At 37.8% G+C, this 27613-nt stretch overlaps 1 protein-coding gene across 4 annotated transcripts in view; it reads right to left on the minus strand.

Moving 5' to 3' along the window:
• The window catches only part of SOX5 (SRY-box transcription factor 5), a 1022042-nt gene that overhangs the window by 869002 nt on the left and 125427 nt on the right, over positions 1-27613 (minus strand). For 3 of the 4 annotated variants that reach the window (XM_064377351.1, XM_012457140.3, XM_064377349.1), the window contains exon 2: positions 301-382. The gene's annotated coding sequence lies outside the window, so the exon portion shown is untranslated. Of the gene's footprint in view, positions 1-300; positions 383-14678; positions 14697-27613 lie in introns of those variants that run through there. The other variant, XM_064377352.1, reaches the window with a different exon arrangement.

Raw genomic sequence — 27613 nt, forward strand, 5'->3', positions numbered from 1 at the left:
AGAAGAAACTAATAGAAGGAGAACAGGAGACCCTCAAAGATAGACCGAGGTGTGCCTTGGCAGTGGTCCACAAGTACTGACCAGAGATGGTAAGACAAACATGACTAATGGAGAAATGACAGCTAAGGAACTGGAATCCACTTCTCGAGAACCTGGCATCTCATAACCTCATCCAGAATGTCAGGGCAACCTCAGGCTGCTATCATGGTTAAGCAGAGGGTCCGAATGGCATTTAATTTCAGGTTAGCTATGGAGAATAAAGAAAGTTACATTTCTCTCACCCACAGACGAGAGACCCACCTGCCGCATTTGGGGAGGCTTGTCCGAGACTTCTGAGGATCCTCCTGAAGTGTGTCTCTATACCTTGGACCGGTTAAAAAGCCTGGAAGAGAATTAAAGCCCAGTCATTTAGAGGCAGATTCATGGTGTGTGGAGGTGGGGCTGACTGAAGTCTTAGCAGTTTTGAGAAATATCACTGGATTGCAATAAGCTGAGAATAACAGAATATAGTGTATTTACTATTGAAGAAGACTTAAAATTCCAACCAGACAGGTATGGAGTGATCAGCAGAAAAAATGAAAATAGAATGAATTAGCATGTTTCATTTACTTTTGAAATAAAACACTCCAAATCCCAGAACAACGCATAGAAAAGAGGACACGTAGTAGGGACTTTTGAGGTTTCTATCCAAGACTTGGAATTTTTTAAAGCATCAAACCTGTTTCTGATGAAGGAAGAAAATAAACCCAGGTCAGGGAATCAACTGTGACAAGAATACTGCAGAGAGATTGTTCAAGGAAAAAGTTTTCCGATAAGGCGATGTTCGAGCAGAGATCAGGATGAAACGAATGAGAGAGTCAGAGGAAGGCATGTTCCAGACGAGGAAGTAGAAAGTACAAAGGCCCTGTGGAGAGCGCTTGCGAAGCACGTCCAGGAACAGCAAAAAAGCTTCTGTGGCTGCCATGTGATTACCTGAGAGCAGAAAGCAGGCAAATGAAGCCTTCTCATGGAAAGTGCCAAAAGACGCTTTCATATTTCGATCTAAAAGCCTTTAGAGGAAATTGTATGTGTTTTTAATTAAACATTTTAGTTCGAAATAATTGTAGTTACAAAAAAAACAATATAGGCTGGGCCCGGAGGCTCACGCCTATAATCCCAGCACTTTGGGAGTCCCAGCTGGGTGGATCACAAGGTCAGGAGTTCGAGACCAGCTTGGCCAACATGTTGAAACCCCCATCTCTACCAAAAATACAAAAATTAGCCAGACATGGTGGCACATGTCTGTAATATCAGCTACTTGGGAGGCTGAAGCAGGAGAATCGCTGGAACTCAGGAGGCAGAGGTTGCAGTGAGCCAGAGCTCCCACCACTGCACACACCAGCCTGGGCCACAGAGCAAGACTCCATCTCAAAACAACAACAACAACAACAAACCACACAAACAAACAAAAAAACCCACAATACAGAGAGATCCTGTGTAACCTTTACCCAGTTTCCTTCATTGGTAACAGCTTGCAAAACTATACTACATTATCACAGTCACGATATTGACACTGACAGAGTCAAGACACAGAACATTTCCATCACCACAAAAATGCCCCATGTTGCCTTTTTATAGACACACTTGTTTCCACTTCACCCACCCATTCCTTAACCCCTGGAAACCACTGATCTATTTACAGTTTCTACAATTTCGTCACTTCAAAAGCATTACATAAATGAAATCATACACTCAACAGAACTTTCTAAACATTCATCCAGGTTCATATGTGTACCAATAGTTTATTTTTGTTGCTGAATAGAGTTCTATAGTATGGATTGCTTAATCATTTATTGAAAGACACTGAGTTGTTGCAATCAATGAGATTAGTTCACGACAGTCAGAATGACGATTAAAAAGTCAGGACACAACAGATGCCGGCGAGGCTGTGGAGAAATAGGAACGCTTTTACTCTGTTGGTGGGAATGTAAATTAATTCAGTCATTAGGAAGACAGTATGGTGATTCCTCGAGGATCTAGAACCAGAAATACCATTTGACCCAGCAATCTCATTATTGGGTACATACCCAAAAAAGTAATAAATCATTCTACTATAAAGACACATGTACATGAATGTTTATTGCAACACTATTTACAATAGCAAACACTTGGAACCAACTCAAATGCCTATCAATGATCGACTGGATAAAGCAAATGTAGTATATAAACATCATGGAATACTGTGCAGCCATAAAAAGGAATGAGACCATGTCCTTTGCAGGGGCATATGAAGCTGGAAGCCATCATCCTTAGCAAACTAACACGGGAACAGAAAATAAAAAACTGTATGTTCTCATAAGTAGGAGTTGAACATTGAGAACACATGGACATAGAGAGAGGAAAAACACACACCAGGGTCTGTTGGGGGGTGGGGGATGAGGGGAGGGAACTTAGAGGATGGGTCAATACAAGCAGCAAACCACCATGGCACACGTATACCTATGTAACAAACCTGCACGTTCTGCACAGGTATCCCGTTTTTTTTTTTTTTTCTTTCAGAATAATATTTTTTTAAATTTGAGATTATTATGAATAAAGCTGCCATAAACATTTGTATACAGGTTTTTGTGTGAACATGTTTTCTTTTCTCTGAGATAAATGTCCAGGAATGCAATGCTAGGTTATATGTGGCAGATGAATGTTGTTTTTTCCCCCAAAATCTACCAAACTGTTTTGCAAAATTTTACATCCCCACCAGCAATGTCTGAATGAACCAGTTTCTGCACATCCTTGTCAGCACTTGATACTGTCACTATTTTTTATTTTAGTCTTTCTGCATATATCCTCTCCCAAGAAATGTTTATTCCAGTACTTCATCCATTTCCTAATTGGATTTTTTTTTTTTTTACTGTAGAGTTTTGAGAGTTTATATTCTTGACACTAGGAACGTGTCAGATATATAGTTTGAAAACACTTTTATTTCAATCTGTAGCTTGTCTGTTCATCCTGTCAATAGCATCTTTTACACAGCAATTTCGTTTTAAACAGGGTCTCACTCTGTTGCCCAGGTTGGATGCAGTGGTGCAATCAAGGCTCACTGCAGCCTCAACCTCCTAGACTCAGGTGACCTTCTCACCTCAGCCACCCAAGTATCTGGGACTACAGCCACATGCCACCATGTCCGGCCACTTTTTTGTATTATTTGTAGAGAAGGAGTTTTCCCATGTTGACCAGGCCAGTCTCCATCTCCCGAGTTCAACTGACCCGCCTGCCTCAACCTCCCAACGTTCTGGGATTGCAGGTGTGCACCACAGTACCTGGCCTGAAATAGCAAAATTCTCAATTTTGATGAAGTCCAGTTTATGAACTTTCCTCCAGCTTTTGGTATAAAGTCTAAAAATGTTTTGCCTAGCCCTAGACCCTGAAGATTTTCTTTTTGCCCCTAGAAGTAGTATAGTTTTGAGTGTTACATTTAAGTCCATGGTCTATTTTGAGTTAGTTTTTATATAAGACTTAGTCAAGGTTCATTGTTTTTTCTTTTGCCTATGAATATCCAAATTACTCCAAGAATGAACTGTTGAAAGGCTATGTTTTTTATGTTGAATTACTTTTGCACTTTCATCAAAAATTAGTCTGATATGTTGCGAGTCAATTTCTGGCTTCTCTGTTTTGTTCCTCCATTGATATAAGGGCCTATCCCCCTCTGCAAATATCACAGAGTGTTGATTACAACAGTTACACAATACATTTTGGAAGTGGGTAGATTACTCCCACTTTATTCTTCTATTTCAAAGTTTTTTTTAGCTATTCTAATTGCTTTGCTTTTCAGGTGAAAATTAAATTCAATATAAATTTTTCTTCTCTGTATCTACAAAAAGTCTTGAGATTTTGATAGTAATTGTGTTAAGCTTGTGTGACAGTTTAAGGAGAACTGCAATCTTTCTCATGTTGACTGTTCCAGTCCATGAACATGATATAGCTATTTATTTAGATCTTCCTTGCAGCATACACATCCTTTAATACGTTTTGTTAGATTTATACTTAGGTATTTCATTTTCTGAGTGACTGTAAACAGTACTGCATTTTAAAATTTGATGTTCAGCCATCCATTGCTAGTATGAATATCTGCGAATATAATTGACTTTTGTATCTTTATCATATGTCCTGCTACCTTGCTAACCCCACATTAGTTTTGGTATTTTTAACAGGGTCCTTGAGATTTTCCATATAACCAATGATATCACATGAAAAACAGGGACAGTTTTATTTTGTCCTTTATAATCTACATGCTTTTAATGGTCATTTTTGCCTTTCTGCTCTGGCAAGAAATTCTAGCACTATGTCAAAGAAGGATCAAGAGTAGACATGCCTTTATCTTGTTTCTGATCAACTTGAGAAAGCTTTCTATTCCAATTTTTCTGAGAGTTTTTCTCATAAATGGCTGTGGAATTTTGTCAGTGCACTTTTTGCATGAATTGATAGCACTGTGTGATGTTTCTTCTTCAGCTTGTTAACATGCTGAATTGCACTGATGGTTTTTCATATAGTGAACCAGCTTTGAAACTTTTAAAATAAACTCCCCTTTAGTCATGATGTATATATGAGTCATTTTACATATTGCCGAATTCTATTTGCTAATATTTTGTTAATAATTTTTGTACCTGTATATATGGGGGATATTGGTCTCATTTTTTTTTTGTACTTTGTTTTAGTATCTGAGTAATATTACTTTCATAAAATGAATGGTTTTCTGGGAAAGATTGTTTAGGACTGGTTTCAATCCCTCTTTAAATGTTTGGTAGAATTATCTAGTAAAACCATATGAAGATTACTTTTTTTTTTGAAAGTTTGTTAAGTTACAGATTAACTCCCTTAACTGTTGTAAGACTATTAAAATTATCTAATCATGGGTGAGTTGGAGCTGTCTGTGTTTTTTGAGAACTGGGTCCATTTCATTTAAGTTGTGAATTTATGCATGTAGAGTTGTTTGTAGTGTTCCTATTTTATCCTTTGATGTCTGTAGAGTCTGTAGTGATATACCTCGTCATTACCGATATCAGTAATTTGTGGTTTTTCCCTTTTTCATTCTGTTAGTCTTACTAGAGATTTGTCCATTTTGTTGATCTTTTAATGTAACCTGATTTTTTTTCATGGATTGTTTTTCTGTTTTCAATTTTATTAACTTTTGTTCTTGGTATTATTTCCTCCCTTCTGCTTGCTTTGGATATTTTCAACTCTTCTACTTTAGGTTCTTGAACTGTAAACTTAGATTACTGATTTGAGACTTTTCCTCTTTTCTAATATATACATGTGGTATGCCATGAACTTCCCTCTCAGAATTACTTCAACTGTGATCCACAAAGGTTTACATGTTGTATTTTTACTGTCATTCAGTTCAAAGTATTTTTTATGTCCATTGAGACTTCCTTTGTTACCCATGTATTATTTACAATGTATATTTCTCAGTTTCCAAGGGCTCAGAAATTTTTCTGTTATCTTTCTGATTTCTAACTTGATTCCATGGTCATCAAAAATATACTCCATCTGATTTTAGTTCTTTCAAATTTACTGAGATGTCTTTTCTGGCCCAGGATATGATCTGTCTTGGTATATGTACCATAGGCACATGAAAAGGATGTGTGTGCTCCTGCTGCTGGGTTTCAATTAGATTTTGTTGGTTACTAATGTTGAGTTCATCAATATCCTTGCTGATAATCTGTCTAGTTTTTTTTTTTTTACAAAGTGATTAAATCTGCATGTTCAAATCTTCAAATAATATTGTGAATTTGTCTATTTCTCTTTTCAATTTTATCAGTTTTTGCTTCACGTATTTTGGAGCTCAGTTATTTAGTACAAAAACATTTAGAACTGCCATGTCTTTTCGGTGGAGCAATGTTTTAGTAATTATATAATAATCCTCTCTGTCACTAGTAATTTTCTTTTCTCAAAATAATATTATATCTGATATTAACATAGCAACTTCTGCTTTCTTTTTATTAATGTTTGCATGAAACATATTTTGTTTTTTCTTTCAATCTGCCCACATTGTTATATTTTAAGAGAATTTCTTATAGATAGCATATAGTTGAATCCTACTTTGTAATACACTCTGATAATCTTTTAATTGTTATAGTTAAACCATTTACATTTTAATGTAATTATTGATATGTTAAGGATTGATTCTGCAATTTTATTTTTGCCTTTTGTTCTTTACATTTTGATTTTCTTTTTTTTGCCTTCAAAATTTTTATAATTCAATTTTGACTTATCTATAGTATTTCTGAGTGTCTCCTTGTATAGCTTTAGTGGTTATTCTAAGTATGACATATATGCATAACTTTTCATAGTTCGCTGGTGTCATCATTTTACCAGTTTGAGAGAAGCATGTCATGAATCAGTGTGCCATGCCCTATTGAATATTTCTGCAAACTAATGACATTGGTAAATTACGAATTTAAACACCAGAATACATGTAGCTATGTGAAATACGGTCCTGTTTTCCCTCACTTAGAACTACACATGTATTCACATCATCTTCAAAAGAATTAACTAAGAAATGAGTTGGGATTGATTAGTGAGGGAAAAAAAAAAAAAAAAAAAAATCAAGAAACCACTAATTCCTTATTCTGATTTGAAACATCAAGACTTCTGTCATTTGATACATAATATTTTCAAATAGGTAACTTTTAAAGATAATACCTAAGATAAGGTGTTTTCTAATGCATTAAAGTGAACAGAAATCTGTAAAGTTTTTGAGGTCTGGACAACATTTTTCCTTAATTTTATTTGTCACCACATTGCCTGTTCATAGCCTGGTAAAATTGTAAGTAGGCTTAACAATTACCGAGGCTAGCATTCTTTCATAGAAGATAAATTTCAGAGAGATGAAGTGAACTTTCACAAGGACACAGGTGAATTAGTGACAGGGCTGGGTTACTATCAAATTCTGATGACAATGAACTACATAATAAGAAATAAAAACATTAACTTTTTATCTAAAGTGTGTCAACAATCTGCTTTGAAATGCAGTTATGCTTCATTTCCTTAAGGAAGGCAAAATAAGAACATGGCAGATGGAATATTATCACTCATCTACATTGGAATTTAACCAGGACACTGGGGTTTAAACTTACCCACTTGCCAAAAGTAGCAATAGATAACAAATAAATGGCCTGATCATCGACTTTATTGCAGACACTAGCCCACAAGAGGTCCCAAACATGAAATTCTAAGAGCGAGCATGTCCTTTTTTCATTGTATATCAATGATTTTTTCCCATCTATCCAGGCTACCACAGAATGGCAAATTTGAAGGACACAGGCATATATTTCACATTATGCAGTTTTGCTCACTTTAAATGTAAAAACACTAGAGTGTGTGCAAAAGAGACTGTCCTCAATTCCCAAAATATTTTCCATATTCCCTGATTCATTTTATGAAGGATCAAACCTCTAGCTTGTAGCTCTGAGTGACAGACTTCCCCTTTTAGTCATGAAATATTCTATGATCCTAACTGAAGGAAAAAATTCTTGTTCATCTCCCATTTATATTCACAGTCAGATACTATAATTAAATAATAGAGTTTCATTTACTTGGGCTCAAATCCATTAATTTTTTCTTATTTTTACTCATCTCTTTTCTCTGAAACGTATCCCAGTATTATTATTATCCTTGAGCACACAAATACACAGATCTGTGAATCTATAATGAGATCTTCCTATTTTTTCTAGACTACAATTTGCTTTGGTTAAATGTTTAAATTCCCTCTACTTAGAAGCTGCCTAAATATGAACAAATACCTGCTTCCATTGGGGAAAAATAACAGCTTTGAAGAGCTGACCTCCTAGCCAAGTTCATGTATTGTGTTTACTCCAGGGAAAAACGGTTCACAGGCTAACTTGGGGTCTTTGGTCTGCTGCCAGCAGAGGGTGACTGTGATATTACTCTGCACCAAAGTGCAAGTTCAAATGCCCTTCCATTCCAGCCCCATGTACTGGTCAAAGGATAAATCACCATTAAGCATCATGTCCAGCGACAGCCAACTGCCTGCCTCTCACCCAAAGGTGCCACCTGTGATGACGGACAGGAAAAGAGAAAGGAAGTAAAGGTGCAAAACACTCCAATAGGGAAGTATCTGAATTAGAAAGAAAAGGCAGGCTCAACAGCTGCTACTGTGTCCAGCTCTTTAACCAGTCAGAACCACCACACTGTTAGACTGTTGTTTTTAGGAAAAGAGAGGAAGCTTGCAGAATTTGTATTCCCACGTCCAGTGCTGTGCTCTCACCACATGCCTGTGAAACTCCCTTGTCAACAGAGCTTTTACCCTTGTCTTTTTCTCCTTTTCAGAATTTCTACTCCAAAACCCCAGCACACTTAGAGCAGTGATCTCGGAGGCATTTCTATAGCCAATGCAAATTATATTTCTTTGTTTGCCTCCAAGAGATGAGATGGGAAAGGGAAAGACATGTAAAAGCCCCAAAGTGGCAACTCAAACCAAAATAGAGGATGAAAGCTCATAACATTTTTCACTAGTTTGCTGTGTAAATCCCCCCTGCTAATTGAGAAAAGCCTTTGTGGTTTTTAATATTCAAAAGTCATATAGATGTATCTCTCTGCCGATGTTCATGAACTAAAGGTAAAGTTATACTTACTTTGCCAGTTAAAAAGATAGATGAACACATGAAATCCCTTCTGGATAGACCATAAACTGTAAACAGGAAGACAGTCTATTAACCCATTTTTTTGTGGCTAACAGGCCACATTTTTATTTAAGAAGACTTGTTCCTCTTTCCAGTCATGGTACCACCATGGAGCGAATGTAAACTCTGAGATAACTGACATCTAGTTTGAAGAAAAGCACAAAGTATTTTAACGCTTTTTATAAACCTAAAGCCATTATTCCTGATTAGAAGCAAAAATCCTGAGAATACATCAAATTCTACATTCTAAAAAATCTTAAATTAGCCCCTCAGCTGATAAAGAATGAATGGATAAAGATACCAAGATCAACATACCAATATGTGAGTCAGGCTGGTAAACTTTGCTTCATCCTAAAGCTCTTAGCCCAAACTGAAAGTGCACAGTAACAGCCAACATTCAAGCCCCCTCTAAAAATAAGATGAAATTCTGGGTCCTAATATTACTGTCATAGATTGTCTCAACCCATCTCTGAGTATGAAGTCAAATAAAATACATAATATTGTTGAGTAATATCTGTAACGTACTTTGTTAGATGATGTGGAGAAAACAAAGTCATTAAACTTGCTAATAAAGAAGCTGTGATCTAACTACATCAAAGTTGGAAAAGTCATTAGCAAAGAAAGGAAATGAGGATGCCTTCCAGAATGACAGGAAAGGGGTGTAACAGCAAAACATAGCTTGTGCATCAATATATGAAACATTACATAGCACCAAAAATTCAGTAACATCAAGACTTACAGAAAACTTATCTTGGACTTTGAAATTCTTGGATCAGAAGGAGAGAAACAGGAAGACTCGGAACTGCAGTGAGACAGTGGGTGGTCTCTCCTGGGTACTGAAAGGGCAGGAAGAACCTGAAGAACAGGGCATGCTGGCAGGCCCAAGCAAGAGCAGGGCAGGCCCGGGATTTTTGAAAGAAGCCAGAGATATCTGGACCTGTACATTTCCATCTCAGGAGCTCCAAGCAGCAGGTCTTCAGCATCCACAGCTCAGTCTTGGTTTATTCTCCCCAGGGTGACCAAATGTCTCTCTGCTGAGAGATCTTGGACTAGCCCTTCAAACACACTCATGAATCTCCAACTTGTTATAGCCAGTCACTTCCTCAGGCAATGGAGGGATATTTCACTGACTGGGTAACCCGTTTTTCCTCTACCAATATCTCAGCACCAGTAAAGTGACATCTGAAATGTCATTGTTGGAGCCGCAAAAGCTATGAATGTATCTAAAAGCAAAGACCTGGGTAAGGAAACATGATGACTGAAACAGTCTTAGGAAAGCAAATCCAGTCACTCAACTAACATGTACAACTATGAGCTAATGTTTCAATTCCTGATTTGATAGAAAAGATGAGATTATATGAGGAACTAGAGGCACTGAGTATTCTCAAGAGGGCTGCTACTGACGATATACACAATGAGGTCCACGCAGTTGAAATTATTTGTATTTTGAGCAATGATACTCAAACAGCTTGAATAACAATATTACAATGTACCAAAATTGTTATTAGCAAAACAAACTCTGAAATGTGGATGAGTTAAATCTCCCTATGTGAGTGATCTTGGGCATGTTCCTTAATCTCTAAATTTAGGTCTTATAGGTCAATTAGAATCAATGCTAACCAGAATAACTGTCTACACAGCATCTCATTGAGAAACCATGCTGCTTGACTCTCAGACTTTATGGTTCAGGTGGGGTTGGCCTGTGTTCCCCCAGCTGCACTGTAGGGATGACTGCTCAGACCTTGGCTATCAGTGACCTGCTCTGGCAAGCCATGTGAGGCTCCCCATCACCCAAACATTGATGCAACTTTCTCCTTCTCTGTTTCTTATTGAGATTATTCAATTGGCATTCCAACTTGGAACTGCCCATTTGTGGAGAGATTCCACAAATGGCAGATTCTGCTGATCAAGCTGGGTAAGAACACAAGTCTAAGAGACTGGACAGAGTGAGAGACTGATGCCTAGAGACTTCCTGTGAGCTTAAAGACTGTTATCCAGTGTTAGCACCAGAGTCTATTTCCTGGTTCTCCTATTTTGAGGCAGGCTTTTGTTTAACCTACCACATGGAGTTTTTTTATGTATATGTGAGGAAGAAATGAGACAATACTTGTAAAGTATTTGTTATTGCATTGGGCATATAGCAAGTGCTTAATAAATCTGAGCTATTTTTATGTCCAGAAAAAAAGACTCTTTATATTTTCCTTTCCAAGATGATGCCATGAAAAGTAGATAATTTTCATCAGACTCATTATCTGCAACAGGCGATGTTAAGAAGAGCTCAAAGACAAAGTAGAATTCCCAAAAGGTGACAGATTACTTAACTGGCAAATGAACTGAACAGAATATAATACTTAAAGGTTGGTCACTAGAGGAAAGACCTTCAGACAGGGCAGATCATTGGAAGACTTCACAGAAGTCGTCACCGAGTTGGGTTTTTAGGAGCAGGAATCATCTGGAAGCCTGGAGAAAAGGACAATGTTGAGCCATGGGACAAGGTAGACATGGTGGTGGTGCTAGTGCCAGGACACCCTGACCTGGAACACAGAGTATGTGAGAAGCAACCAGGGATGAACAGCTGGAACAAAATGTTAAATGCAAATGACATGTTTTAAGGGCAAGTTTAATCATATTTCACAGAGGCTGGTTTTCACTGAGCTCATATATAGGTATAAAGGGTGGATATTAGGTACTCATGTAATTCATACTCAGTGAAATTCTAGAAATAATAAAAATCAGAGGAATGGCTTCAAAGATTTTTGAATCAGGTATCTTTGGATGCTTTATATCATATTGGTGGGTTTTTTTTTTCCTTTTTCTTAATCCAACTGTCATGGATCATTATTTACTCACACACTGCAGCCAAACAAATAAAAATACATTCACGAATGAGCCCTAATGAAGGAAGGTGTTCTCTTTCTGGGTCCACAAGGGGGCGTAGTTTTAAGGGCAAGAACTTCCTAGCGCCATGCCCCCCTCCCATCGCTCTCCATCTGGGAAATTTAACCATTTATGTTTAAATTTCACGAGCATGGGAACAAACTAAGAGTCAGTCACCCCAGCTGAACTTCTAAGGAACTCCTTTCATTGGCCCGGGGTCTTAGAGAAGGTGGGGGTTCCTCCCAGGTTAAAAGTCCCCTTCTTCCACACCCCTTTGGACTCCCATGTTTGGATCCCCTTCCATGAACTCTCTTGTGGAAGTCCGTCTTTCTCTCTCCTGGATTTTCCCTCTGGAGTCCCCTTCCACACTCTCTCATGGAAGCCTGTCTTCCCCTCCTAAACTCCATCTCTCTCTATTCCCTTCCACTCAGGGTGGAAGCTGCTTTCCTCTCCTGGATTCCATCTTTCTGGATTCTCTCACTCAGTGTGAGAGTCAGCTCTCTCTCCTTCTCCTGTTTCTCTCTCTAAATAAATCACTTTCTACAAACACTTTTGAGTCCAACATTTACTGAACACTGCGCCGTGGTCCCCTCTCTCATTCTTGAGAGGGCAGGAGACCAAGAACCTGGAGAAACATCCAGGGAACTGAGGGCACCCTGGACCCCAATATTACACTAAGACATAGTGTAGTAGATAATATTGTGGTTTTCTCCTTAATATCCCCTTCATTCTCTCCTCAGTATGTAAGAGCTATGCAGTTTGAGAAATTGACTCCACACTCTGAAGTAGAGTTTGCTACGTTTAAGGCAACCATGGTAATCCCATCCTCCTTGCCAGTTATTGGTTGTAAACCCAGGCCTAAGTCACTCTATAAATAGCATTCACTTGCAAACAAGATTTGGATCCAGGAATCAGCATATGATGCTATGTGGGCCAGAGAAACAGGGCTGAGATTTGCTTCCGGAAAATGTTCCCTTACTGTTAAAGAGAGCCACTGGAAGAGATGGTCTCTTTCCCAAACTCTATGGTCATCAGACCTGAAACTGTGATGCTATCTGCATCCAATTCAAGAATACTGCTGATATACAGAGGAAAACAGAATTTAGGAATTGCAGAGATAAGGAGCTGAAAGCACTGGAAAAGGCCAGCCCAATCATCTGCCCCAACTTTAATGTCGGGCTCTGTAAAGTATTACCTCTCTTTATTATTAAATAGGTTTGACTGTTTTTCAAAAATACCCCAATTTCTTCTAAAAATACCCTAATGACTCAGTACATTTGTAATCTAATAATATATTGAATTTCACTGCTCTCTGATTTGCCTTAGAGCTCCCAGAAGAAGACTACAAAAAGTGGCAACAGGGCGGGTGAACGGGTATGTATCTGAAAGCACTAGTCTAGGTTGGTCCATTTCAGACCAGTAGGACATCATTCTCTGAAAAGATGGACTAGTTGTCAGAGTTACCTAGATTGGCCACCAATGTTTGTCAAAAGAAGACCCTCCAAAATTATAGCACAACAAATGTTCTGAGTTTTTTTCTCTCATGAACACAAAACACTGGATCCCACACCTCCACTAGAGTCCTCATTCCTTCTACATAGCTCCAAAAGAAGCATTTTATTTTATTTTAAGATAGAGCCTCACTCTGTCACCAAGGCTTAAGTGCAGTGGCACCATCCAGGCTCTCTGCAACCTCCACCTCCTGGGTTCAAGTGATTATCCTCCCTCAGCCTCCCAAGTAGCTGTGATTACAGGTGTGTGTCACCACATTCAGATCATTTTTTGATTTTTACTAGAGACAGGGTTTCACCATGTTGGCCAGGATGGTCTCGATCTCCTGATCTCATGATCCACCCACCTCGGCCTCCCAAAGTGCTGGGATTAGAGTCAAGCCATCTTTTTACATTTTTAGTAGAGACAGAGTTTCACCATGTTTTGAAAGGCTGCTCTCGAACTCCTGACTTCAAGTGATCTGCCTGCCTTGGCCTCCCAAAGTCCCGTGATTACAGGCGAGGGCCACCATGCCCAGCCAAGTAGGGGCATTTGATTCCCTGGTCGTACTAGTGAAAAGAGTTCCTGATAAAGTCTAGACTCAAAAGAGTTTTCTGAACAAGCAAATGTTACAGACTCTGAAACTTCCTATGTTTAATCACCGAACATCATTTTGGGGTTCAGTCTCTAAGAATGCAATTAACCATTTTAGTCAAGTCTGCCACAGATTATATTAGCTCAGGAAAATGATGATAGCTATGCTGTGCTAATGCTTACTCCCTTATTTCTAAAAAATAATTTTAAACATTTAACCACAGAATAGATACACTTACATAAAAGTAATATGTAGAATGTATATGACAACTTCTGAGGGAGTTACTCTAGCAGATAAACATTGGCAAGTGGTGATCAAAATAAAACAATGCATATCAAACCGAAACACCATGCTAAAAAGAAAAAAAGAAAAAGTGAAACTCTATAGATAAGAGGCTTTAGAGACAGTAACTTGTAGCAAGTCTGTCACCACTCGCCAAAAGAGAGCCAAAGATAAACTGTGAAAGAAGACTCTGCTATGGTATTAAGCCAAAGAAATACTAAGAAGAGAAACTGTATAAATGTGTACATTATGGTTAACGGCTAGAGGATGAGACCTTTCCATGCTTGAGGTGTGGTTCTCTAGAAGTATCAGTAAAGCTTCTAACAGGACTCACACATACTAAGAGTCCTTTATTTTGACATAAAATTTCATAGTCCAAAATTAATACATGAGTATTACAGCTAAAAACTTTAAGCACATACAATAGCTCTGTCTGTTTAGGCCTATCAATAAAGACAAAACCATCAACAGTGAATATACCTAGTGTCCAGAAAACAGGGCTTCTTGGAGAAATGGATGGAGCAGGCTATGTACAGATGAGCTTCATGAACATCTTAATGTACCCAGTACATATGAAGCTATCAAAGATAACTAGGGTCATGTGAAAATACCCAAAAGCCAACTTGAAAAGGTTCCCCTTGGCCAAAGATGAGACCATTTGAGCCTCAAAGGTAAGAATTACAATAGATCTAGCCTATCATATATGCTTAAATTCATGAATTCACAATGATATTTAAAAGGAATTACTTGGTTACCTTCTGAGGATGACAGGAAGCTCATTCATTATTTTGAAAACTGGAAAAATAAAAAGATATAATCAATTGTTTATCTTGTGTTTCCTATATGAACTGTACAACTTGATAACCAAATAGTAGACTGGGAAGTAAGGGTCTTTTTATTAAATTATCCCAGTTACTAAACAAAAACAAGATGACATAATTAGATTATTTCTACTTTGCAACCCCTAATGAATTAATGAATCTAAGTAGTGAGCTTCGATAACTAATATAAAAAAATGACTGATAATTACATCACTTCTTATAGTCTTACAAAGGGATTATACTGATCTGATCAAGTCTCTGGAACCAGCTGCCAGTTTTTTCAGAAAATATGGAGGACAGAGGAACATGATAAACTACACCATGAGTATGCAAACAACAAAATCCATGCTGTGGAAAATTCTTTAGGTCAAGCAACTTGGATTCTTCAGCAGATGAGGTATAAGAAAAAGGAAGAAACGGAAGAGGTGCTATAGACTATAAAAGACTTCAAGGACATATAAAGAATGTTTAATGAACAAAATTCATGATATGCATAATTGGATGATAAAACATAATGAAATGCAAGGACTGATTACTATGAAAGTTCAGGTGATTATTTCTAGAGAACGAGGTGAGTCTGTGATTAGGATGGTACACATGGAGAGGCTTCTGGAATTGTTCGTGACTTCTATTTCTTGACCTGGGTGGTGGTTACAAGACTGTTTACCTTATAATGAATCACCACAGCATATATTTGTTTTGTGTGGTCTTTGGTTTGTTCATTATAATATGCAATATAAAGAAAAAATGAGAAAAAGAGAAAAAAGTAGGATATGTTATACACTCATATGTCACTAATTCATTTGTTACCAGCAATTAAAACAGTTTCATGATAATCAATTATAATAGACACTAAACAACTAATCTCCTTAACTAATATGCTTCCATACTTTAAGAATAATGCTCTTGGCCAGGAGTGGTGCCTCACACCTGTAATCCTACCACTTTGGGAGGCCGAGGCAGGCAGACTGGCTGAAGTCAGGAGTTCGAGACCAGTCTGGCCAACATGGTAAAGCCCCGTCTCTACTAAAAATACAAAAAAAATTCTGGGTGTGGTGACTCACGTCTGTAATACTAGCACTTTGGGAGGCCAAGGCGGGCGGATCACCTGAGGTCAGGAGTTTGAGACCAGCCTGACCAACATGGAGAAACCCCATCTCTACTAAAAATACAAAATTAGCCAGGCGTGATGGCGTATGCCTATAATCCCAGCAACTTACAAGGTTGAGGCAAGAGAATGGCTTGAACCTGGGAGGCAGAGGTTGCAGTGAGCTGAGATCACACCATCGCACTGCAGCCTGGGAAACAAGAGTGAAACTCCATCTCAAAAAAACAAAAAACAAAAAAATTAGCTGGGCATGGTGGTATGTGCCTTTAATCGCAGCTACTCAGGAGGCTGAGGCAGAGAATTGCTCAAACCAGGGAGGTGGAGGTTGCAGTGAGCCAAGATCGTGCCACTGCACTCCAGCCTGGTCAACAGAGCAAGACTCCATTCTCAAGGGGGAAAAAAAAAAAAAAAAAGAATAATGCTCTTATACTGTTTAACCAAAATATTAGGGACATCCTTTCTTGACTTGCCCAGAACTCTTTCATGGTTTTTACTATTAATACCACTCTCGGGGACACAGTTACGATGCTATTTTATCTAGTGGTAAAAGATTCCCCTGCTCTCAGGTCAAATACATTCCTGTTCTCTTCTTGCTTGCTACCCAAGGAAAGTCAAATATGATACAAACTTTTCTAACTGCTGCTAAATCCCTATTAGCTCTAAATATTCTGCTTTGTTTAAAAAGATAATGGGACACTCATTATATTAAAAATGTGCTCACTTTCCTTTATATATCCTATCGGAATGAGTTGAAGAATAGACTGATTCTAATGTTTCCTTCTTTTGTAAATCAAATAACCCCCTTTCCAACCCAGGAAACTATCAGCAGTATTTAACATCACCAGCCCTCATCAAACCCGGACAAAGGGCATTCTTTCTGCAATGTCTGTCATTATTGCAGGTTGGCCACAGCTGCAGTTTAAAAACTGACTATAATCCCATCTGCAAAGGTTGACTGCACAGTGACCTTGGTCAAGGTAAAACCTGTTCCATAAAATCCAAGAATAGCAAGGTGCATGGAAGTCTAGACAAATGGGTGCATCGATGACTAGAAGGAAAATGCTTATTGTTCTTAATGAAAGCCATTCATTATACTCCTTGCTATAGCTTCACTCACACATCATGAGTAGTGTCTCATATTTCAAAGGCATTCTCAGTAAGTAGAATAAATCAATACTGGATATGATCAACATTACTAATACTGATCAATATCTGCTTCTCTTCTACATTTCCCATCCCAAGGATATTAGGAGGAACCATATGAGTAATTCTATCAAAGAAATATGAGAAGTGATGTTTGTCACTTCTGAAATAAGGCATTAATTGCCAGTGCTCAACTCTGCAGCCCTCTCTTCCCCAGACTGGGAGATCACGGAAGCAGATATCAAAAACAAGTCTAGAAAGCTGAGCCAGCATATATGGGATAACTGAACCCACAACAAACCTTGTAGATGAAATTTTCGGGTTGTTTATAACAGTATCACAACTTATTCTAACCCAAATGATATGTAGGAATTCTGCATGTTTCCAAAAATCCTTTCCACAGAGATCTAATAAGTTACTGACATGTATCGATTGCTTGAGGCCAACCAAATTAGTTGAATTATAAAAAGGTAACAATTTAGAGTATCTTCAACCAGGTGCAGTAGCTCACACCTGTAATCCTAGCACTTTGGGAGGCCAAGGTAGGAAGATCGCTTGAGCCCAGGAGTTTGAGACCAGCCTGGACAACACAGTGAGACCCTGCTCCTACACACACAAAAAAAAGTTAAAAATTAGCCAAGCGTGAGCACATGCCTGTAGTTCCTGCTACTCAGGAGGCTGAGGTAGAAGAACTGCTTGAGTCTGGAAGATTGAGGCTATAGTGAGCTATGATGGCACCACTGCACTCCAGCCTGGGTGACAGAGTGAGACTCTGTCTCAAAACAACAACAAAACAAAAGGAGTATTTTCAGGATTGTGAATTGCTTGAAAATGTTATCTGTATTTGGTAAATTATGGCTAACATCAGAAAAAAATCTATACCCATATAAATAGAAATGTATTCTAAGACTTCCCTACTAAACAGAGAAAGGCATAAATGTAATGTGCAATCACTTCACTGAGCCCTGCTCTACCTTAAGAACTGTGGAAGGACATAAGGTAAAGAGCAGTTGTTGGTGACATTTATAAAGTCTCAAGTCTCAAATTGATTCTGAAATAAACTGATAAGGCTTATATTTTCTTGACCTCCTAATCCTTAGAACCAAAAGTACTTGGTAAATGAAATTTGTCTTTTGTGATTTCCTCAAATCTACTTGCTGTGATCAATCTAGGTTACACTATCAAAGAGTATTAAAACTCTAAAAACTTCATTGTGAGATTTCAATAAGGCTCAAAGACTGTTTTTCATACTTTCTCTAGGTAGGAATACTAGAGTTTTTACATCTGTATCATTTCTACACAGAGCATTTCACATAATAAAGTATGCAGAAATCATACAACATTCCCAGGAAATATAATCGTCTTTTGCCCAAAGCCTCAGCAGTCAACAGTTTAAAATGCCATTCCTAGCTGAACACACAGGTATTTACCTGGGTCATGAACTAAAGTGGCAATTGTCCCAAATATTTCTATTCATCTCATAGGTGCCACAGGAGCCTAAATGGACATGGTGGTGACTACAACATATGGACTATTGATCTGAGTATGACTGAGGACAAATGGAACCACTTGCTCAGTCACAAAGGTGTCCTAGGAGGTCTGCTAGCCCAAAGTGACCTGTTGGCTTTGAGATGCACAGGCACCACTGGACACTGTGCAGCAATGACAGAGCTGCATGGAACGTAGAGATAAGGGCTCCAGCATGCATCTTTGGCAGGAAATGTCACTCCATTTCATTTTTTAAAATAAAAATGACAGTGGGCAATAATCATACAGTTTAATTATTCCTTTGGGTTCCACATAAAGCTCAAAGAATATAAAATCACCAACCACTGATCTGCTACCTGTGGCAGCTGAAAAATATTACAGTGGAATTTCAGGGGCATATAGTGAAATGAGCATCTCCAAATTGTTTAGAAAAGGATCTTCAGTCTAAGGAGAATTGATGGCACAGCTTTAAGAATAGATAAGGACTGCCTGAAGGATCTGTCTAGCTTCGTTAGTTTTTTTTTTTAAAAGTAATACCTTCATTTGCATAGTAATAACCCAATTATGGTAAGATTAGGTGACAGGAATCTCATTATTGCTATTTCCATAAAACAGTCGATATTCTATTCAATATCTTTTAATGTTACACACCTTAAAACATAATTATTCAATATACCCTCATTCATCTTTAATGTAATTTTCTTTCTTGAAAACCTTGCCATAATTGTTAGTTTTTATGGCATATACTAGTGTTTAAACAAGCACTCCCCCGACCACCAAAGGCTGCTATGAGAACAAGCAAAAGCAACCAACAGCTTGGGGGCATTTCTCTGCCACCCACCCCCCAAGTTACTAGTAAGTTCACCAAAAGATCAAACTCACACACAGGACTGCTAAAAATCTGTTGTAACGACCTCTGCACTCTTCCCAACACTATAGTTTCCCCTCCTTTTCTGTCACTTCGTGCTCCACAAAAGATGCTTCCATAATGAATTTTGATCTTAAGGCAACTTTGAAAGTGTTAGCAAATACATTCTGTTAAATTTCAAATTGTATGATCTGAGCTCTTTTCTTTGTGAGGTTTTTTTTGGCGGGGGGCGGGGGGAGTGGCTGTTTCTCCCCCTAGACCACATTGTAATACACACACACACACACACACACACACGCACACACACACACACACACACACACGCACACACACACACACACACACACACACAATCCTTCTCAGACAGCTGACATACTGGGGAGACCATCTGCCTACCATAGGTTTACCTGCCATAGGCTTTTACAGTTTCAATTACAAGATAATCAGTACGATAAGTGGCTGGTTACCAGATTAACGGTGGAAACAAAGCAAGAAAATAGGGAGGAGATTGGACTGCCTACATTAAGAGACTGCAGAGCCATACATGCTATTATTTCAAAATGATATCAGAATTAATGTACAGCGAAAACAGCAGTTAGACCTCGTCATGAGAGGAAACAATATCGAAGGGCTGTGGTTTGGAATCTGGAGCTAACACTCCTTAACTATGGCCCCACTGACTATGTCTTCTTTATGATGTTTTCTCTCTATACTTTGTGAATAAATGCTCATTAATCATAGGTATAACAATTAATTTGTAGAAAGGAACACTCTGCTTCTTACTCAAAACTAAGTTTTCTCAGGATTCTATCAAATCGCCAGCATGATGGATTGGCATTTTCCAAATGACCTACAAAACTTTAACAGGCATCAGATACTCCTAAGAGCCCACCTGACTACAAGTTCGCCACTGCACACCCAAACCATCAAAACCACACTTCACACTACCCAGGCCTGATCTTTGGAAGAGGCTGCAAAGCTGGCCTAACATCACTCCTTTGCATGTTTAATGAATTTTGGGGGTATTGACTGTACTTTGTAATTTTTTTTTTTACAACAATTGGGAAACCACCATTCTTTAAAATGAGTTTAGTTGCTATAGACAATTTTCCCCCAAATGGAAAATGTAAAAGAACATTTCAGAGTTAGTAAGGCTTTTACTGGAATTAAGTTACGTGGTTTATCTCTTTCAAGTCACCGGACCGTTCCTCAGAAACTACGCACTGCAACAAGGACATGAGTCAGACATTTGGTCCAACCTCTCCTTACAGAGAAAAAGAAATTCACAGGGCACACTGTGAGTCAAGATCACCAGGGCACAGTCTGTGGCTAAGGCAGAATTAGAATTCAGGTCTCCAAACGTTTACTGAGGAGCTCTTTCAATTGCCTCTCCCACATCACCTAAATCCCAGTGGCAGGTGTGCTCCATTCATTGAGTGCGGTTATGTGTTAAGCCCTCAGTGAGGAACACTACCAAGGAATGGTCAACCGAAAAAAAAGCAAAAGAGCAATAATTAAAGTCATCATTATAGACCAGGCACAGTAGCTCATGCCTGTAATCCCAGCACTTTGGCAGGCTGAGGTGGGCGGATCACTTGAGGTAAGGAGGCAGAGGTTGCAGGAAACCGAGATCGTGTCACTGCACTCCAGCCTGAGGCATACAGCAAGAACTGTCTCCAAAAAAAAAAAAAAAAAATACAGTCATAATTATATACTAAGTATCAGCCAACATACTGTTTTATCTGTTTTATATTAAATATCAGAACTCACATTTACCATTGAAGAAGGTGAGGTCTGAGAAATTTAGAAATTGCAAGTCAGGATTCAAAGGCAGGTCTGTCTTAAAGAAAAAGCATGCAAGTTGCTCTCATAAAAACAAAGTTTACAGATAAAATTTGCTTTTTTCCCAGAATTTCACATCTTAATCTTTGCTGAATATTCCAGACACTGTCCCATAGTACATAGAAAGCACCCAGGACAAGGGTGACTGCAAACAAGTTAGATTCCAGTACACTACTAAGTCTCAGGCCGTCTTCTCTGTGAGCATGTTACTTCCCTCTCTCTGGAGAGCCCTTGTGTTTTTCCTTTGTCTTTACCCCTCATTATTTATCTAGTAAACTCTCACTCACTCATGCCTAGAACTCCTGGCCACTCATCACTCTTCAGTGAAGCCTGCCCTACAACCCAAGCACCTTCCAGGGAGTGACTCTCCCCTCTCTCTGCTATTCCTGAACTTTTAAACTATATATTCAGTTATTAAATGCAATTATTTGTTTACACGCCATCTCTCTTGAGGAAGTCTCCTTGTGGAACAGGTTCAGTTCATCTTAATATCCACAGTACCTATTAGCAATATACCTGAAACAGGTGTTTTACAAATATTCAACCATTATTGAACTTTGTCAAACCTTAGAGCAACGATCACATTCTATCTTTCATGAAAAGTTTCTGATTATGCCTTTTCTATTTAAGAAATATTTCTTTAAAAGAACCATGTCTTATTCCCCCCACAGCACCAAGAAGAGTGCCTCACAGACAGTAAGTGTTCCAGAACTGTTGGTAGATTTCAATCACTTATTTAATGGGGAGGGAGTGTAAACAACAAAAATATTACAAGTTGCTTTAAACCTAGTTGAGGAGAATAGCAAATTTTTCTCTTCTTGAGTCACCTTCAAAGCATGGGATTTTATCACATGAGAGACAGAACGAATGCACTGCAGCTAAAAATTAGATGGCTGAATCCATAGCTAAAATGCTACTTTTCTTCAGGATTAATTGAGTGCAATCTTTTATCTGTTTCTATTCAGCATATGTAGTATATATCGGCTATGCATCTGAGGACAGCTGCCATTCTATTTACAGCATTATCTAAAAATGGCAACATTAAATCCATCTTCCATCTCTTTGAGATCTTTTTCAACCACAAAATCATCTCAGATGTTCTGCTTTTAGAGCAAAATATATGAGGTGTGAATGTGTGTAACAGTAAAAGACTAACAGGCAGAAATCTACAACAGTGGAAATATCTACCAGCACTTGATAAAACTTTCCTCCTTTTCCCATCTCAAGAAAAGCTAGGGCAAGGAAGCCAGAAAACATCAGGGGGCAAATTAAAAAGGTAGCAAACCCTGCCCTTATACCCCCATTCAAAAGTCTAAGAACCTCAATATTGATTTTTCAGGGCTTTTGTTGCTGACTGTAGAGATTTTGAGCCTAGACTGAAAACCAGCAGAGATGTGTGCTGACAAACCTCCCAAATACTATACTGCATTCCTGATTTTTTTTTTTTTGAGAAAGTTAAAATTAATCTTTCAGCTTTTTTAAGGGGAAAAAAAAACTGTGACCACGCTAATTATTTATGGTAACTCTCTATATTCTATATATTAACACAAATCCACTGTTAACTTCACTGAAGACCGTCAAAGGAAGAGGTAAAACAAACCCAAAAAACAAAAAAACCTGAGTTTACAGCAGGAACATACAGACCTGACCTTGCTGGCCAGTCTGACCAACTTGGGAAAATGTGTACTTTTTAAATTGCTCTTTTCTTTACAATTTCAGACTCAACCTCTTCTGTTTTTACCAAGCTTCAAGTCCATTTTTCAATTCAATGTGCCAACTAGACATGACAGGAAAAGAGAACGGTCCTTCCACAGCAAAGATCAACTAGAGTTGGAACAAATCAAAAGGCCATTAGAATTTCTCTTTTAAAAAGCTAATGTGGCCAGATGCGGTGGCTCACGCCTGTAAACGCAGCACTTTGGGAAGCCTAGGCAAGAGGCTCGCTGAGCCCAGGAGCTCGAGACCAGTCTGGGCCACATAGCGAGATGCTGTCTCCATAACAAAATTTAAAAATTACTCAGGCATGTTGGCACATGCCTGTAGTCCTAGCTACTCTGGAGGCTGAGGTGGGACAATTGCTTGAGCTCCAGCCTAGGCAACAGAGAAAGACTCTTTTTCAAAAAATAAAAATAAGTTTTAAAAGCTAATTTCCTCATCACGTCATAGGTCTTATAAATTCAGAACCCATCATTCTATAATGATTTTGTAACTTCAAGGCAGTATAGTACGCTGGTTAATGAATTAAGCGTATGGGTGGGTGGAGCCTGACCTGGCTGAGTGCAAATACCACTTTATCACTTATTAAGTGTGTGATCTTGGACAAGTTGTATGATCTTGGACAAGATAAATAACCTTGCTGTGCCTTATTGCTGTGGTTGTGAGCAACAGTTAAGTCAGTAGGTATAAAGCTGTTGGAATAGTACATGCTATGTAGTGGGCAATCAACTGTTACTCATTTTTATTAGAATGGTCCCTAACATTTAGTAAGTACTCGTACATTAAAGATAAAACTTTATCGATTTCAACATTTGTCAGATGTGGATGGGGTAGGGGAAGAAGTAGAGAGGGGAAGCTTCCATAGAAAATAAATTAAAAACAATGATTTATTTACGTGGTGTCGCTTTCTGACCAAGATATTTTTCCCGTAAACACACACCCACACCATGAGCACAAAGCCCTCCAACTCAAAACCGGTGTTTATAAAAATGGTGTATTTTGTAGATCATTCAATATGCTCTACTCAATGCCTAAAGCATAAATATACAAATGTTATTTTGTCAGAACATCTCTAAATTATTCTTGAGTAAACAAATGACAAAATGAAAGGATTATAAGATAACATGCAATACAACAGGCTACATATACCTGCTCAAACCCTATACGATCATGTGCCATTGGCATGTTCACCTATTCCACAGATAAGTCAAGTGAAACTGCAATTACTATCAAATTTTCAGATATAAAATTTGAATTTTTAAAGGAAAAATTAACATTATTCCAAAAGGCAAATCCATTAGCACAGTTTTTACCTTGTTTTACCCTGAAACTTACATTACCATCATTCATTAAATCACTTTTGGAAATCTTAGGGGTATAATGTAAGTAAATACCAATAGTCTATTTGAAGTGTGAGCTAAAAGTTAAAAAATTGAAACTGGAGAAGAGACATGATGCTTCCTTAAAGAAAACCTAATGCATAATTTTTGCAAGATGCCAAAATCATCAAATCCTTCATGTTATTAATCTTTGGTGTTTGCTGACTGGCAAGCCTTCCAGAGAATCTGTCTCCAAAGAACTATAAAGCTTTCAAAATACAGTTATGAAAGTGGTAAATCCACACTTTTATCACCACTAAGAAGGTATGTTTTCAAAAACTAGTGTAAAAATTTAACCATGACAAAATTATACTTAAGAAGATTCTAAATGTATATTTATAATATTTATGAGTATGTATCTATAATATATATAAAATTCATTAAACTTTACAGCATCAATAAAATTGAAATAAATATCCATTCTATGAGGTAAAACAGGGAAAAGAAACCACATACGCACAAATGTAGTTATGCTCTTTTTCGAGACCAAGTGCACTCCCTTATAAAAACTCCAGTCCTAGGAATTAGAAGATCATTTTCTGAGTTTTTTCCCATTGTTGACATATAAGCAACTGTATTTCCAAGACTCGAATATTCACTTGGATTATAGAGGTCAATCTTGTGTATCATTTATTTTCAAGACCCATTCACTAAATAAAACTTTGTAAATTTTATGTCCTTTGTCAGCCACAAGGAGTAACTTCATTATTCCTACCAAGACTTGGTTCTGCCAGCAGTCAGTTTATGTCACAATTCTGAGCCTCAAATCTACTCATCTTTAAAATTGAAAGTTGAACTGAATTGTATGTGATGTCTCTTCATTCTTGAACATTTTATAATTCTATCACCACTTTCCGTATTGGAATTTAACCAAAATTCAGTTTTATTGCAAAAGGGACGGTCAAAATGTGCTCCACTTCCCATAGGAAAACAAATATAAAGCAGAAGGTTGTCATGTTTTTAAAGAAGACTTCATATTGATTGTTTATTGTAGACCAGGCAGTGTATATGCCTGTCCAGAGCTGTATGTCTATACTTCAAATGATAAAACTGAGGCTCAGAGAAATTAAGGAATATACCCAAGATGAAAGAGTTAGTAAGCAATAAAACTAAGGTTCAAACTCACACCCTTCTATGAAGCATCTATGCTTTCCATCCTAGCAACAAGATTACTGAGAACCATGGTAACTGAGAGGTAATTTCATCACAAATCTCTAGTAAACAGTCCACTGATGCTAAAGTCCTCATCATGCTCTGCATTTCCTTAGTAACATTGATACCTAAAAAAATTGCACACATTTCATAGATACATCATGAGTTCAGACATATGCATATACCTAAGACATCACCATCACAATCAAGAACTAAACAAATCTATCACCTCCAAAAGTTTCCTTATATTCTTTTGTCTTCTTCTGTTTTGTTTTTTGTCAGAACAGTTACCGTGAGATCTACCCCCTTAACATAGTTTAAAGTGTACAATATCACATTGTTAAATATAGGCAGTAAATTATACAGTTCTCTAGCACTTACACATCTTGCATAGCAGAAACTTCATACCATTGAGCACATTTCTTATGCAAACTCTCTACACTGCTTGGTACCCAAGAAGAGAGTTTATCTTTAACAGAGAAGTAAAATGCAAGTCTTTTATGCAAGCTGCTGACACCTGACTAAAAAGGCAAGAATTAAGGTAACTTGGTAGTTGATGATGCATTTCTTGATGATAATAGCACCTCTTGAAAATTAGTCAGCAAGATCTACAGTCTTTAGTGACAGTACACAAGCTGAGAAAGGAAACAGAACAAGCACTTTAGATAGTTTTCCTAACAGGACTTCAGGATCTTCTCTCTCACCAACAAGGGAAAATTATTATTCTCTTTCCACTTGGCTTAGGGTTTCCTCGCAGCCTCATGACAGTGTAACTCCAACCTCAGGAATCCCAAGGATTGGCAGACTGGGAGCAGGCAAGCATGTCCAGCATGACACCTTACTATATATATCCTAAATATCCTCAGTGTATTCTGTTGTGGTTTTCAGCACAGACTGGAGGCCAAAGACCTGGATTTGAATTTTGGTTGTCCCACTTTACTGTGCTATAAATCTGGTCAAAATAAAAATCTTGCTGTGCCTCACATCCATTAAAGACAGACACTTCTATAAGCTCATGGAGTTCTTGTGAAGAGTCAAAAAATATTTGTCAAGCACTGAGCACAGTGACTGTCATGTGAAAAGCCCCCAATAAAAGTAACCTGTCATTATTACAATCCAAAAACAATGGGAGAGAATATGTATATTTATAGTAGCCTGGATACTAGGATACTGCCCCTACTAGCAGTTTTCTGAGGTAGTAGAAAACTCCAAAAAGTTGCATATGAAATCTAGGATATGCATGACGTTTTGTTAAAGGTATAAAATAGACACACACACAGACACATACACACACACACACACTCTCTCTCTCACACACACATACATACACAGAGCATATGATCCAACTTTTTTTTTTGTAAACTAAAACATTCACATTTCTAAAGAAAAGTTTAGGTCTAGATGCATGTAACAGTGGCTCTTTGTGAATAAGATTTTATTTGCTTCTTTTTAGCTCACTGGCATTTTCTAAAACTATAGTGATCATGTATTTTTATAACAAGTATTTTTTATTTTTAATTTTCTTAAAATAAAGACCATATGCATGCTTCAAAAATTAAAATAAAAAACAATCTTTACGAAGATGGAATTTTAGCTAGTAAAGTATTTAAATGCCCTGAGATGATTTTATAGCTTACAGTATAAATAAAAGAGGGCTGAAAATTGAAGTGATTGCTCTCAATAGTTAAAATGTTTATATCTTTGTTTTCAGCAAAATAAGTGATAAAAGGAATAGCAGAAGTTTCTATTAAAATGAATTGGAAAACTACTAAAATTATTGTCAGTGGGACTGAAGGAAAAGTAATCTTAAGTGGACCTTTAAACATGCTTTTTGAAGCGGTAAGTGACACTCCTTTTGACAAAAATTGTAGAAGTTAACTTGATAAGAGCACTCACTTGATTAAAGATGAGCTATGTCTTGATTTGGGCAGTACAGACTGGTACAGATAGACATTTGATTAAAGGTAGTGGTATGGTAATTGATATTGAATGCTTTGATGTTATAAATGTAAAACATTCAAAGAAAACTAAGAGGGGGAAATCACAGCAGTGGGAACCAAAGTCTATGTTGTAATCATAACGTTGAAAATGTAGCAGCACTCATAATCTTCCTGAACCTTTCTTGGGTGTTGGCAAGACACGAATTGTAGGTTAAAGTGTAGAGTGACAGCAG

The sequence above is a fragment of the Aotus nancymaae genome, unplaced genomic scaffold, assembly GCF_030222135.1.
Source record: "Aotus nancymaae isolate 86718 unplaced genomic scaffold, 86718_ANA_hifiasm-v0.15.2.pri h1tg000016l, whole genome shotgun sequence".
Lineage (NCBI taxonomy): Eukaryota > Metazoa > Chordata > Mammalia > Primates > Aotidae > Aotus > Aotus nancymaae.